We start from the raw sequence: 10,760 nt of genomic DNA, 5'->3' as shown, positions 1-10,760 counted from the left end.
TCCCCTTCCTTAACCCTCGGGCTCCTCCTCCCTTTCTCCTTCCTTCTCCCCCCCACCCCCCATCAGTCTGAAGAAGGGTTTCGGCCCGAAACGTCGCCTATTTCATTCGCTCATGGATGCTGCTGCACCCGCTGAGTTTCTCCAGCATTTTTGTGTACCTTTGTAGTTAGGTGTATGTTCGGCTTGGAAGGCACTGGGCAATGTTAGGGAGAAGCAGAAACCACCTTGAGTCACAGGTTACCACTTAGGTAACTCAGTAAACATGACATGGAATATCTTCCCATGTTAGAGTCCACACAGCTTGGAAACAGGCCCTTCGTCCCACTGAGACAAGTGATGGTGGATGCTGAAATCTACAATTGTACTTTTATGTCACATGTACCTAGGTACAGTGAAATGTTTTGCTTTGCATACAACCCGGTAAAATCAGATAACAGACCACACCTAGGCAGTACACGTGTCGCCGTGTGTCTGGCGCTGACAATGTTACAAAAGTTAATCGAACATTCCTGTCTACTGCCGGCCGCCGCACATGGCAACAGCTTCCCACCCCACCACTGGGTCCCCTCTTTGCTCTCCACGATTCCCCCCCCCCCCCTCCCCCTGCCCGGTCCCCCCTTCAATCTCTGCGGTCCATATCAGGAGAGTGATGAACAATTTGAGTTCCTCCAGCATATTGTTAGAACATAGAACAGCACAGGGACAGGCCCTTCGACCCAAGCTGTCCAATACTGACCAAGATGCCCCATAGAACAGCACAGAAACAGCCCCTACGCCCCTGCAATGTCTGTGCTGAACATTATGCCAAGTTAAATTAATCTTTGACTGCACATGATCCATATCCCTTCATTCCCTGTATATCCATGTGTCTATCTAAAAGCTTCTAAAATGCCACTACTATATCAACCCCCTGCAGCGCGTTCCAGCCACCCACCACTCCCCGCATAAAAAAAAACTTGCCCCGCGTATCTCCTTAAAACGTTCACTCGAGCCTTAATGTATGCCCTCCAGTATTGACATTTCAAAAAAAAAAAGACAAACTGCTGGAGTAACTCAGTCGGTCAGGCAGCATCTCTGGAGAACATGGACAGGTCACCATTGAGTTACTCCAGCACTTTGTGTCTTTTTCTTTGTAAACCAGCATCTGCTGTTCTTGTATCAACATTTAACATTTCCATCCTTGCCTGTTGCTTTATCCCACAGAGTCTTGTTGAAATCAAACACCCATTTACAATCCCAGACTGATCCCATTTTATTCTCCCTTCCAGAATCTATCAGCTACACATTAGGGGCAATTCATAGAGGTCCGTTGACCTACAAACCCATGTGTCTTTGGGATGTGGGAGGATACTAGAGAACATGGATAGGTGAAGCCTGGAGGAAACCCACACGACCACAGGGAGAACGTGCAAACTCCACACAGACAGCACCCGAGTTCAGGATCAAACCCGGGTCTCTGGCACTGTCAGGTAGCAGCTCTACCAGCTTAGCCACTGTTCTGCCCTTGGATCAACCACATTTCTACCCAGTATCTGAAAAAGGGTCCCGAACCAAAACGTCACCCATCCATGTTCTCCAGAGATGTATCCTGACCCGCTGAGTTACTCCAGCACTTTGTGCCTTTCTTATATAATTACCAAGGTTAAAAAAACAGATCAGAAGTTGGATATTGTGCAATGATTGACGCACACCCTGACTCCTTTTTCCAAAAATAAACTTTATTCAGAATTAAAAATAAATGCAAAACAAAAACTGCAAAACCTCTTCTGACATTCTCAGTGGCAATAAATTCAATAGTGCCATACTCGGAAGTGTTTGCACCTATCTTTAAATTCCTTATAGCCTTTCCATGAGCTGAAAATCATGTTAGAAGTTTCATTGAATACTCACTAGGCCTGATTGAATGACTTTTACTATCACTCAAGATATGCTGTACAATCAGCCAATTTGCTTGGCATCCCACCCGTCACCTTGGACATTCCTTTAATCCACCACTAGCACACTGGCTGCAGAATATATCATGCACAAAATGCATTGCCAAGGCTGCTTCATCAGAATGACCCAATAAGTTGGAAGCAAAGGAATAATCTTTTGTATGTGACATACTAACATAAAAAGATTAGAACATCGATCTAATGGTTGTAATCCGCTTGAATGCAATATGGTTTCAAGAAGGGAGAATGCCAAAACAGCTGCTAAGTTCTAAATGTACAGTAAAAACAAAGAACTGCAGATGCTGCTTAATACTCAAAAGGACACAGTGCAGGAGTAACTCAGCGGGTCTGAATAGGTGACATTTTGGGTCGAAACTCTTGACCCGATACGTCACCTACCCATGTTCTCCAAAGATGCTGCCTGACCGGCGAAGTTACTTTGTGTCCTTTTGCTAATTTTTAGATTTGGAAATGGTGGTGCAAATATAGGTAGATTCGCTAAACCTGCTACTGAGTAAAATGGCAGTGGATCGATGGGAGGTTTCAGAGAAAAAGTTAAAATGGTACAGAACCAGTTTCTATCCCTGAGGGGTAAGAGGCTGCTTGCCAAATGAAAGCAGGAATGGATGAGTAATGAAGTGAGAGGCAGCATGCAATAAAAATAGAATGCATATATAAAGGCAAAAACTATCACAGTCCTTGGTGAGAGAGAGATAGTGTGAACAGCGATATATGATGATAGATAGTAAGCTACAAAACACTTGCAAGTGACACTGAAATCGGCAGAACACCTTTTATAATAAAGCTAGGAGAATATATATAAGTGGTCAGCGAAGTGAGTCAAGAATGTCATGCGTACTGACAACTGAGCATTGAAATTCTTAGGAAAGACACAAAGTACTGGAGTAACTCTGGCAGCATCTCTGGAGAACATGAAGAGGTGACTTTTCAGGTCGAGACCCTTCAGACTGCAGCAAATTCTTACTTGCTGCAGCTTTGCAGACCTGTAAACGCAATAACACACAGATAATATATATAAACAACAAACTCAATAAATTAATAACAGCAATACCAGTGCAAAAATCCCATAAACAGTATAACCAAGGACGGTCAACATAGATCATAGTAGATCATGCTGAAGTTAGTGTTGTGCAGTGTTGAAGAGCCTGATGGTTTCTGGGAAGAAGCTGTTCTTGAACATGGAGGCAACGGGTTTCAGGATCCTGTACCTTCTTCCCGACAGTAGCAGCGAGATGAGTGTGGTCAGGCATTGTAAATGAGAAACAATGGAATGGTGGCACATTGATTTATATTCCATCAACATTCCTGGGGAGGACAAGGATAATGCCCTGACAGAACTAGTCTTGAACCAAAATAAGCACTACCACAAAATAATAATGGAAAATAAAGGCATTAACGACTAATAAATCCACCGAGGCAGATATTATCCATCTCAAACACAGAAAGGGAGAGAGAGCATTTTTAAACACCTTTACTATAATCTTCCATGACTCTTGGGCCCGTTAGAAGGATGTGGGCCAAACATGGCAGGTAGATCTGGATTTTGATTGCATGAATGGGTTGAGTGGAAGAGCCTGCTCTAAGTTTGACTAAGTTTCTAATTTTGTATTGGAAAATTGCATGTTACTTTTCTTTTTTTTGCTTCAAAAATAAACTATTCAGAATAAAAAATATATACCAAACAAAAACTGCAAAAATTTCATATATTCTCAGTTTCTACATTCAATAGTGTTATCCTCAGTAGTCTTCTTATCTATCTTCAAACACAACACCCTTGCCACTCATGTGACCCCCTTGGGTGGTCTTCCTTCCCTTGTCTTGGGGATGTTCCCACTGCCCAAGAGTAGAAGGACCCTAGACTGTGGTCCTCCCGCATAGAGCCTTGGCGTGGCTTCTTCAGCTTCAGTGAGTCCCTCAGCACATACTCCTGCTGTCTGGAATGGATCAGTTGGCAACATTCCCTGACAGACATCTTGTTTTGTTGGGAAACCAACAAGTTTTCGGCAGACCAAAGAGCGTATGTTATTCAGCTGATAATCTTCCAGGAGCTGTGATGTCCGTCTCCGAATGTGGGAACATTCTGGGAACATACCGTAAATCAGAGAGTCCTCTGTGATGGAGCTGTTCAGTATGAACCGTGACAAGGATCATTCTTCAGACCATCTTCACAAATCCACACTCTGCAAAGAGGTGGGCAATGTCTCCTCTCTGTAGCAGCCATCCCAAGCGTGCATTGGTAGTAAGACTTTGACAGTACAAGAAAAATCTGACTGGGAGGGCCCCCCTCACCGCCAGACAAGTGAGGTCTTGGTGCCTGTTGGTGCATTCAGGCAATTATGCATTTTGCCAGACAAACTGGGCAGGTGAAAGGAAAACCAGGAAAGCTAATCAGTAAGCCCAAAATCTATGGCAGGGCTTTTATTGGAACCGATCATCCAGGATCGAATGAATGAGCAACTTGAAACCTTTTAGTTCAGAGATAGCCAGCATGGATTTGTAAAGTTTAGATCATGTCACAAAACCCAGTAAGAATTTTGAAGAGGTGACAATAATAGAGATATCCCTGAATTTAAACACTTTTAGCAGGTTTTAAAGGACTATGGCAAGAGTGAAGGGCAAGACTGTCGGTAGGGATCAAAACACAAAGTGCTGGAGGAACTCAGCGGGTAAGGCAGCATCTGTGGAGGGAATGGAGAGGTCGGAACCCTTCTTCAGACTGATAGAGTATGGGGAAGAAAGGTGAGAAAAAGAGGTGGGGACAGTGAATGGCAGAGCTTTGGGGAGTGTCGTAGAGCAGAGGGATCTAGGAGTGCAGGTACATAGTCCGTTGAAAGTGGCACCACAGGTAGATAGGGTGGTCAAAAAGGCTTTTGGCATGGTGGCCTTCATCAATCAGAGTACCAAGTATAGAAATTGGGAGGTCACGTTGCAGTTATAAAAGATGATGGTGAGACCGCATTTAGAGTATTGTGTTCAGTTCTGGGCACCATGTTATAGCAAAGATGTTGTTAAATTGGAAAGGATAATGCTGTGGGTCAGCAACATCCCTGGCAAAAGAGAAGGGGTGACGTTTCAGAGTACTGTCTTCAGTTTTGGTCGCCCTGCTACCGGAAGGATGTCGCAAGGATGTAAAGAATGCAGAGAAGATTTACAAGGATGTTGCCAGGACTAGAGGGTCTGAGCTATAGGAAGAGAATAAGCAGGTTAGGGCACTATTCCTTGGAGCGCAGGAGGATGAGGGGTGATCTTATAGAGGTGTACAAAATCATGACAGGAATAGGTCGGGTAGACGCACAGAATCTTTTGCCCGGAGCAGGGGAGTCCAGAACAAGATGACATAGGGTTAAAGTGAGGGGGGAAAGCTTTAATAGGAACCTGAGGGATAACATTTTCACACAAAGGGTGGTGGGTGTATGGAACGAGCTGCCGGAGGAGGCAGTTGAGGCTGGTAGTATTGCAACATTTAAGAAACATTTGGACAGATACATGGACCGCAGGTCTGGCAGACAGGAACACCGGGAGCCCGCGGGTCCCTGCTGGGAGACCGCTTTTCGGGGCTTCCGCAATGGCGACTTCACCCGCCCGAGTTGCGGGGTTGAAGATTACCTGGAGCGGGGCCTTACATCACCGCCCCGCGCGGCTTGGAATGGCTGCGGGACTTTGCTAGCGCCCGCCGGGGGCTCCAACAACAAGACCCGGACAAGGAGGAGATGCGCTGTGATGGATGTCTGTGTAAATTGTGTTGTGTCTTGGGTCTTTTTTTCTTGTGTGTATGACTGCAGAAACAACATTTCATTTGGACCTCAACGAGGTTCAAATGACAAATAAAATTGTATTGTATTGTATTAGATAGGACAGGTTTAGAAGGATATGGGCCAAACACATGCAGGAGGGATCTGTGTGGATGGGGCATCTTGGTCAGTGTGGGCAAGCTGGACTAAAGGGCCTGTTTCCACACTGTAAGACTCTATAACTGTCAAACTCAAAACCAGTAGGTAGAGTAAGTGGAAAATACAGTGTGCAAATATAATTCTCACCCATTGAACCAATCCTAATCCCATTCCATCCATTATTTTGACTGTTTTTATAGAGGATGTTTCATTGTAATGGTCAGTATACTTGGACCCCAGCAAACCACGTCTGAACTCAATGCTTGCACCATTTCAGTGCTTCCAGGTTTTTTTCTGCTGATTCAAAGTGCATGGCTTTGTATTTATCTCCATTGAAATCTAACTTCTGCCCACTCTTTTAACCAATCAATGTCTCGTAATGTTTTGGTCTGTCCTATGCTATTTACCACACCATTTGATCTTTCCATTATTAGCAAATTGGAACGTGATTAATAAACAGTTGAGGTCCCAGCACAGATTTTGTTGAATCCATTAATCACTTTCAATTTGGTGAGATACATCCTGTCCTATCGTCTACTATATGTAATAAGGCCAACATTAGCTAATATTCTATAGTTATTACATTAGATTGCCTTACATTTCACATTTTCACTTTAGATAACCGTTTCTTGTATGGAGCCATATTAACTACCTTCTCAAAGTCCAATGCATCCATAAACATTCCTTTATCTAATCGTTCAGTTACATCCTCAAAACTTCAACCAGATTAAACATCACCTAAACATTACCAAGCCTACTGGCTCTCTCTAATTCACTTAATTTTCTCTAAATAATCAGATAATTCTCTTTATGATTCCAACAACTTAAACATAACAGATTTTAAATTAAAAGGATTATAATTTCCTGCTTTCTGTCTCACCTTTCTTACAGTTGCAATATTCTAACCTAAAGGAAAATTCCTTGAATCGGCGAGCTTTAGAAGCCTAAAACATCATGACTTAAGACATTTGGCAGGTACATGTACAGTCAGAGAGTGATACAGTGTGGAAACAGGCCCTTCGGCCGAACTTACCAACACCGACTACACTAGACCCACCTTCACTAAACCAGCTACAACAGTCCCACCTGCCTGGGTTTGGTCCATATCCCTCCAAACCTGTCCTATCCATGTACCTGTTTAACTGTTTCTTAAATGTTGGGATAGTCCCTGCCTCAACTACCTCCTCTGGAAGATTGTTCCATATACGGTGTTTTATTATTAATGTTTTATTATTATTAATGTTTAGTGTTTTCTGAGTCATTCATAACTGTCACTGTATGTCATGTTGTTACTTGTGGGCGGAGCACCAAGGCAAATTCCTTGCATGTGAATACTTGGCCAATAAACTTACTTACTTACTTACTTACTTATACCCACCACCATTTGTGTGAAAAAGTTACCCCTAAGATTCCTATTAAATCTTTCCCCTTCACCCTAAACCTATGTCCTCTGGTCCTCGATTCACCTACTCTGGGCAAGAGACTCTGTGCATCTACCTGATCTATTCCTCTCAAGATTTTGTACACATCAATAAGATTGCCCCTCATCCTCCTGCGCTCCAAGGAATAGGATCGAGGGATATGGGCTAAACACAGGCAAATGGGATTAGTGTAGATGGAGCAGCTTGGTCGGCATGGACAAGTTGGGCTGTATAACACTAACTCTTGTTCAAAAGCCTATATATACATCAAGTCATGGAAATTGTCAAATTATTTTACTGCATGGATTTCCATTCTATAACTTTTCACTGCAAGTACTGCAAGACATCTTGCCATTGGAGTTGTCTTGCCTAACGATTTTGGGCTTTAGACTTGCACAGTAAAACATTTTGTAGTTTTGATTTACGTACATGCATGTACACAGTGGCGCAGAAGCAGAGTTGCTGCCTCATAGCACCAGAGACCCGGATTCGATCCTGACTACGGATGCTGTGTGTGTAAAGTTTGTATGTTCTCCCTGTGACTGCGTGGTTTTTTCCGGGTGCTCCGTTTTCCTCCCACACTCCAAAGACGTACAGGTTTGTAGATTAATTGGCTTTGGTAAAATTGTAAATTGTCCCTGGTGTGTAAGTTAGTGTATGGGTAATTACTAGTCGGCAAGGATTGGGTGGGTCAAAGGGCCTGGTTCCGCGCTGTATCTCTAAGCTCTAAAGTTAATAATCGATTGAACTTTATTTACCCCAGGAGGGAAATTAGTCTGCCAACAGTCTTAAAACACAAGATACATGAAACATGAAATTAAAGTGACGAGTGGAAAGGATTGGGGATGTGCAAAGATTGGGGAGAGGGGTGAGTGAGGAGAATCAGTCTACCCCACAACAGAAGGGGGAGTTGTACAGTTTGATAGCCACAGGGAAAAAGGATCTCCTGTGGCGTTCTGTGCTGCATCTTGGTGGAACCAGTCGTTTGCAGAAGGTACTCCTCAGGTTGACCAGTGTGTCATGGAGCGGGTGAGCTGTATTGTCCAAGATGCTCCACATTTTGAGGAGAATCAGAATTTTGAGGAGTTGTACCAGTCTGAAGGTTAACAAATATATAGTGAAAGTTATGTTCATACTTTTGTTAAAGTCAGTGAGAAGATGTGCAGGTTTGTAGGTTAATTTGGCTTTGGTAAAGATGGTAAATTGTCCCTAGTGCATAGGATAGTGCTGGTGTATGGGGTGATTGCCGGTCGGCGTGGACTAGGTGAGCCAAAGGGCCCGTATCCGTGCTGTATCTATAAACTAAACTAAGCACAATATCGCTGGGGATAGGAGATGGGTGTACAGAGGAGGGGATATCCCTAAAGATTTGTCCTGGACGCAGCACATCATGAAGAAAGCCCACCAACACCTCTACTTCCTTAGAAGATTGAGGAGATTCGAAATGTGCACCCATACTCTATCCAACTTCTACAGAGGTGTGGTAGAGAGAACATTGACTGTTTTCAGATTCAGATTCAGATTCAATCTTTATTGTCATTGTGCAGTGTACAGTACAGAGACAACGAAATGCAATTAGCATCTTACCCAGAAGAGCGAACATAGAATAATGGAACAGTAAAATATATGTATGTACATACAGTAGCAGTAATGCGATTTTTCTGGGGGAAGGAGTGTCCGGGGGGGGGGTGACTGGCAATCACCAAGGTGCAGAGTTAAGTAATGTAACAGCCGCAGGGAAGAAGCTGTTCCTGAACCTGCTGGTCCGGCAACGGAGAGACCTGTAGCGCCTCCCGGATGGGAGGAGGGTAAACAGTCTGTGGCTGGGGTGAGAGCAGTCCTTGACGATGCTGCGTACCCTTCGCAGACATCGCTTGCTCTGGACAGACTCAATGGAGGGGAGTGAGGAACCGGTGATGCGTTGGGCAATTTTCACCATCCTCTGCAGTGCTTTCCGGTTGGAGACAGAGCAGTTGCCATACCATACTGTGATACAGTTGGTAAGGATGCTCTCGATGGTGCAGCAGTAGAAGTTCACTAGAATCTGAGGAGACAGATGGACCTTCTTTAGTCTCCTCAGGAAGAAGAGACGCTGGTGAGCCTTCTTGACCAGTGTTGAGGTATTGTGGGTCCAAGAGAGGTCATCAGAGATGTTGACCCCCAGGAACCTGTAGCTGGAAACATGTTCCACCTCCGTCCTGTTAATATGGATGGGGGTGTGTGTGCCGCCCCTAGACCTTCTGTAGTCCACAATGAGCTCCTTGGTCTTCTTGGAGTTAAGGGCCTGTTAGTTAGAAAGCCCAGTATCCTGCTCCAGCTCCTTAGTAACTGGGGTTCGTTAGTTAGAAAGTCCAGTATCCAGTTGCAGAGGGAGTGGTCAATGCCCAGGTCGCTGAGTTTGGTGATCGGTTTGGAGGGGATAATGGTGTTAAATGCTGAGCTATAGTCAATGAACAGCATTCTCACGTAGGTTACACAAAAAAGCTGGAGAAACTCAGCGGGTGCAGCAGCATCTATGGAGCGAAGGAAATAGGCAACGTTTCGGGCCGAAACCCTTCTTCAGACTGATCGGGGGTGGGGGTGGGTGGGGACAAGAAAGGGAAAAGGAGGAGTAGCCAGAAGGCTGGGGGATGGGAGGAGACAGCAGGGGGGCTGAGGAAGGGGAGGAGACAGCAAGGACTAACAAAATTGGGAGAATTCGATGTTCATGCCCCCGGGGTGCAGACTCCCCAAACGGAATATGAGGTGCTGTTCCTCCAATTTCCGGTGCTGCTCGCTGTGGCCATGGAGGAGACCCAGGACAGAGAGGTCGGAGGCGAAGTGGGAGGGGGAGTTGAAGTGCTGAGCCACCGGGAGGTCAGCTTGGTTATTGCGGACCGAGCGGAGGTGTTCGGCGAAACGATCGCCCAACCTCCGCTTGGTCTCACCGATATAGATCTGCTGACATCTAGAGCAGCGGACGCAATAGATGAGGTTGGAAGAGATGCAGGTAAACCTCTGTCGCACCTGGAACGATTGCTTGGGTCCTTGAACGGAGTCGAGGGGGGAGGTAAAGGGACAAGTGTTGCATCTCTTGCGGTTGCAAGGGAAAGTGCCCGGGGAGGGGGTGGACCGAGAGGGAAGGGAAGAATTGACAAGGGAGTTATGGAGGGAGCGGTCTTTGCGGAAGGCAGATATGGGGGGAGATGGGAAGATGTGGCGAGTAGTGGGGTCACGTTGGAGGTGGCGAAACTGACGGAGGATTACTTTTTGTATGTGACGGCTGGTGGGGTGAAAGGTGAGGACTAGGGGGACTCGGCCCTTGTTGCGAGTGCGGGGATGGGGAGAGAGAGCAGTGTTGCGGGGTATGGAAGAGACCCTGGTGCGAGCCTCATTTATGGTGGAGGAGGGGAACCCCCGTTCCCTGAATAGTGAGGACATTTCAGATGTCCTGGTGTGGAACGCCTCATCCGTGGAGCAGATGCGGCGTAGACGGAGGAATTGGGAGTAGGGGA

Source organism: Leucoraja erinacea, chromosome 8 (assembly GCF_028641065.1).
Source record: "Leucoraja erinacea ecotype New England chromosome 8, Leri_hhj_1, whole genome shotgun sequence".
NCBI lineage: Eukaryota > Metazoa > Chordata > Chondrichthyes > Rajiformes > Rajidae > Leucoraja > Leucoraja erinaceus.
The sequence above is the reverse complement of the archived record's forward strand: the minus strand, read 5'-3'. Positions refer to the sequence as shown.